Source organism: Lytechinus variegatus, chromosome 5 (genome assembly GCF_018143015.1).
Source record: "Lytechinus variegatus isolate NC3 chromosome 5, Lvar_3.0, whole genome shotgun sequence".
Taxonomy (NCBI): domain Eukaryota; kingdom Metazoa; phylum Echinodermata; class Echinoidea; order Temnopleuroida; family Toxopneustidae; genus Lytechinus; species Lytechinus variegatus.
In genome coordinates this window covers 10,722,090-10,728,089 of record NC_054744.1, presented here as the reverse complement: position 1 = coordinate 10,728,089, position 6,000 = coordinate 10,722,090, and positions in this window count along the sequence as shown.

Sequence of the window (6,000 nt, the reverse complement as noted above, 5' to 3'; positions counted from 1 at the left end):
ATGGGTGGGGGGGGGGTGAATCAAACCCAAATCAGGGGTGTCTTCTTTTTCCTCTCGATTGGTTCGTGGTTGGAAACCATGATGGCGTGAGATCAATTTTTGCCACTGTTTCCCTTGGATCTTGGAATCTATGAAAAAAGTTTTCGATCCCTTCATTTTTTTCCTTTTCTTTTCTCTTCTTTTCTTTTTTTATTTTCGTTGTCTTTTTTTCTTTTCTCCTCTGCCTTTTTCTTTTCTTGTTTTTTCCCTTTATATGTATATTTTTTACTCATTCCTCTTCCCTTTCAATTTGCTTTTGTTTTGATTGAAATAGAGATTTCATTCAGTATATTTCTTTTCTGTTACATTGTACTATACCCTGTATGGCGGCAGGGAATTTTGATAGGGGTGGGGGAGCAAGACAATATGGATAAATCATTTCAATCAAGTAATGACCGTCCTATAGAATAGCTCTCCTCTTTATGAACGCCGTCCGTGAGAAAGAATAATTAGGGCCTAAAAATAGAATTAGAATTTTGAAAATATCATTTGTAAAAAAAAAGAGAGGAATAATTCATGATTGGAAGCAGCTATAAGGTACAAATGGGTTCGGAGGGGGCTTTGGACGTTGCAGACTGACCATATCAGGGTTTGCGGATGGGAATTTGATATAGGTTGGGGGACCAAGACAACCAACAGTGAATTCATTTGAGCAAAATATGGGCCGCGGGCATTGCAAGAAACTTTCAATCGAATGAAAATCAATTTCACACTCCAAAATCAATTGAAAGTCATACTTTTCATTGCAAATTTGCAACTGATTTATTGTTTGTTCCATCAAAAAAATCCAAATTGATATGTTCTAGATAAAATTAATGTATATAACCTATAAATTTGTATCTTGGGATTAATTGCAAATATCTAAGTTTGGAACACTCCAGATATAGTTCTCTTCATAAAAAGCGGCCATAAATAAGCAAAATGATTATAAATTAAATAGAATAAAACTTTGAAAATAAAAATATGAAGAACGTAGTTTAAAATAAAAACGAACAGTATACCGTACGATAGAGGAGCTACATTCATGCCGTTCATTAATTTTGACTACCAAGAAACAAAAAGCGAAAGGAAACAAAGGGAAAAAGAGAGGATGGTGATCAATGTACAATTTTCTATTTAGCACGATACGCATCTTCTTCATGCTCCCTATAAAACGTGCATGTTTGAATTTCAAGATTTTAATGGTAAATGATTACAGGGAACTTTCGGGAGCGGCTGTGAAATAATTTGTCCGTTGGTATTAAGGTACAATTAAAACCCTTTTTATCAAATAAGATTTCATTGACCGATTGATTTTGATTTTGCACCCATTGCATCAGATTTAAATTTAGAAGGTAATATGTACAATCGTAAAATATACAAATTTATAGTATTGTATTATAACCACTGGATCAATTATATTTAAACACATATAGACCTTTTACAAAGACAATTTAAAAGAATGCAAGAGACCATGTTTACCATCATGAGCGATTACACTTGATTAGGGGAAGCTGCTCGCATAAAAGTCACGACTCAAAAATTTTATTAACTCTAAATACTTTTAAATCTTTGATATATTTTCTTTAAATCTTCGAAATTATGTTATTGGGTAATGCAATTGGGCATACCATTCTCCATTAACACAAATGACATTCATTAGGCACACACCACTAAGCCACTATGGCATTACAATTATCCAACAACTATCCAATGATTATACCACTAGGCACATACTACTAAGACGCAATATTGGGCATATGGTATACCATTGATACCAATCATATCATTAGGCATATGCCACTGAGACTATTGGATATCACTGAGACACCATTGAGTATATGGTATACCATTCACCATACCAGTCATACCACTATAGCGGCACATACTCCTGAGACACTATTGAATATCACTGAGACAACATTGTATACCACTGAGACACCATTGGGTGTATGGTATACCATTCATCATACCATTATAGAGGCACATACTACTGAGACACCATTGAATACCACTGAGACACCATTGTATACCACTGAGACACCATTGGGTGTATGGTATACCATTCATCATACCATTATAGAGGCACATACTACTGAGACACCATTGACCACCACTGAGACACCATTGTATACCACTGAGACACAATTGTATACCACTGAGACACCATTGGGTGTATGGTATACCATTCATCATACCATTATAGAGGCACATACTACTGAGACACCATTGAATACCACTGAGACACCATTGTACACCACTGAGACACCATTGGGTGTATGGTATACCAGTCAAACCATTAGAGGCACATAGTACTGAGACACTATTGAATACCACTGAGACACCATTGGGTGTATGGTATACCATTCATCATACCATTATAGAGGCACATACTACTGAGACACCATTGAATACCACTGAGACACCATTGTACACCACTGAGACACCATTGGGTGTATGGTATACCAGTCAAACCATTAGAGGCACATACTACTGAGACACCATTGACCACCACTGAGACACCATTGTATACCACTGAGACACCATTGTATACCACTGAGACACCATTGGGTGTATGGTATACCATTCATCATACCATTATAGAGGCACATACTACTGAGACACCATTGAATACCACTGAGACACCATTGTACACCACTGAGACACCATTGGGTGTATGGTATACCAGTCAAACCATTAGAGGCACATACTACTGAGACACTATTGAATACCACTGAGACACCATTGGGTGTATGGTATACCATTCATCATACCAATCATACCATTACAGGCACATACTACTGATACACCATTGAATACCACTGAGACACCATTGTATACCACTGAGACACCATTGGGTGTATGGTATACTATTCATCATACCAATCATACCATTACAAGCACATACCACTGAGACACCATTGAATACCACTGAGACACCGTTAGGTGTATGGTATACCATTCATCATACTAATCATACCATTAGACACATACCACTGAGACACCATTGGGTATATGGTATACCATTTACCATTGAATAAACTACCAATTACCATTAAGAACTTACCATTGAAACACCACTTAAATACCATTCGCGTACCATTTACCATTCAGATCACCATTCAACTACCATTCGGCACCATTCAAATACCATTGGCGATTTTTATAAGGAATGACCTGCAACTTCAAGTGTGTAGCCAGACAGGAATCTTTTGTCTGCTAATCTACAAGAGACTGACATCAACCACGTGCCTGAAATATCTTCCTTAGAACTCGGTTCTAATTGAACACTGTTCATTCTTGATTCTTTATATCACGACAAAAAGTGTGGAAAGTTAGGAACTATATTAAAGTTAAAAATGGATAGGCCTAATCGAGTGGTGTAAAAATTTAATATTTGAAGGTAGCCTATGTCATCAGAATGCCACATTTTCAAGGGATGTCTTGTTATTCGGGTTAGTCATTCTTTTCCGGACCGGTTTGCAAACATTGAAAATAGGCGGGAAATAGTCAATCCATTTATCATCAGTACTAACACGATTGAGAGCCTTGAATAGACCAGTTCGTAGTTACTTCATGGGCAATTTTTGTCAAATGACCTTTCATTTCTTTCATGATAGGCAGATTTCAAAGCTAGATATTACGTAAGCTTGCCTTACATAGCAGGGTGAAGAAATTGAATAGACCAGGTGACTAGAATAGCACACCAATGAACACTTAATGAAGGTATTTGTTGCATTTCTACTTTGAATGCATATCTTAGCATGTTGCACAATGTACTTGTCAAACTGTGAAATACCAGTCGTTCGTGGAAGCATTGTTGTTTTTTGTGGATGTAAATGAAAACGACAATTCAAAAGAATATATGAATAATCAATACATCAAAGTTGGTGCTTATCTCATTAGATTTTAAAGCACCATGTCACTTTAGTACAAATGACCTTCTTCTGATCATGCGTAGAATCGTAATCGGTACATCGATCAATCAATCATGACACTTATATTGCTTGATGATTTCTTATGAATAAAAGCGAAGAATATCGGAACAAGGGAGGTGCTTCTCCAATAAGTAGAAGTGGTATTCAATTCAATTTCAATTCAATTCTTTTATTTCATTTCCATTCAAAACATAATACAAAGTAATATAAAACAATATAAATCAAATACAATTTTACAGAAGGGCATTCTTACTTCGTAAAAAAAAACACAGTATAATATAGAGCATAAATGGATATGGAAATGAGGGGGATCCACTAAAAAGCAAAGCTTGTAAAATTGTGGATCCCCCTTGGAAAAGAAGAAATTATAGTCGACTTACTATATGCGTACATGCATGTATTACAGGAAAGAAAAAGAGAAAAAGAAATCATATTGACGGAAACATAAAAACTGAACAAATGCAAAGCTTTTCACACAAAGAGGTCTTCCTTGTAAAGGATATGTTGCGCAAGACAGGAAAAAACAGAGAGAGGGGATGACAAGACGTAGAAGACAAGACAAAACAAGAGACAGGACAGTACAAGACAACTAGTTTTTAAAAAGGAGTAAAAACTAAGAATGGGAAAGGGCTGACCATGAACCAGCTTGATCTGGTGAAATAACAAAGGATATGACTGGACAATATAGATGAAAAAAGATAAAATAAAAGTGAAAAGTGTAAGGATTATAATCAAGATAATGAAGTGTTAGTTCCGTTGAGAAGAATTATAGGAATTAAGCAGGATACGTTTGAGTTTACGTTTGAATGAATTCAAGGAGACACTGTCTTTAACATTATTAGCGAGTGAGTTCCAGAATTTAGGACCGTTGAATAGGAATGTATTTTTGGCCAGTAAAGTTCTGTAAAGTGGGATGTGAAGTTCGTCAGAGTGTCTCGTGGGGTAGTTATGATAAAATTGATTTTTAGGGAACATGGCATCAAAAATATGGGGAAGTGCATTATTATTATAACTATACATGAAGTGCCCTAACTGTAGTAAATACAGGTCTTTGACTTTCAACAGTTTACTTTCTAGAAAAAGTGGGTCCGTATGAGAACGGAAACATGTACTATGAATAATACGAAGTGCTTTCTTTTGCAAAAGCAACAATTTATCTAATAAATATTGATGGGTATCACCCCAAATAAGAATCCCATAGTTCAAATAAGGCAAGATTAAGGATGAGTAGAGCATGATTAATGATGTGGAGGGAATGCAAAATTTTAGCCTATTAATAATACCAATATTTCGTGAAATTATGGTTTAGGGCAATGGCGTACCGTAGGTTACGACACTGGAGGGGCACCCCCCCCCCAAAAAAAAATGAGACACTTAGTGGGCGCGTGAAGCGCGCTCAATTGCCAGGTATACTGACCTATTAGAGCCATTTTCAGGACTGTGCCATTAAATGGATATGTATCTCACTGATCAAATAATGAGAGCGCGAAGCGCGAGCCGATAATTTTTGATATTCAGACCTAAAAAGGGACATTATAAGCATTTTTTTTTAAAATCATGATACGTACCTGTTTCCCTAAACAATGCGAATGCAAAAGGCGAGCTGATTTTTTTTTTAAATATTGACCCCAAACAGAGACATTTGAAGGACTGTTTTTTTTAAGGAATCCATTAAGAGTGTACATATATCACCATAATCATCTAATGCGAGTGCCAAGTGCTTGCTGATTTTGTTGGAAATACATCTAAACACATGAAGCACTTTTTATAGTCGTACGCATCTCACTAATCAAATGTTCTGATCTGAATTTAAAAAAATTCAGCTTGCGCTTCGCGCTCGCGTCATTTGGAAATAGTAAATTCCAACAAAGTCTTAGAATGCCTCTTTTCAGGTCTGAAAAAAAATCATCTCGCGCTTACAATATATGATTGGTGATTAATGTTCATGATTACAATGACTGCAAGAGGAGTTTCATGCGTTTAGGTGTGATTCTTTAAAAAAATCAGGACGCGCTATGGTGAGATATGTATGCTACCTTTTTAT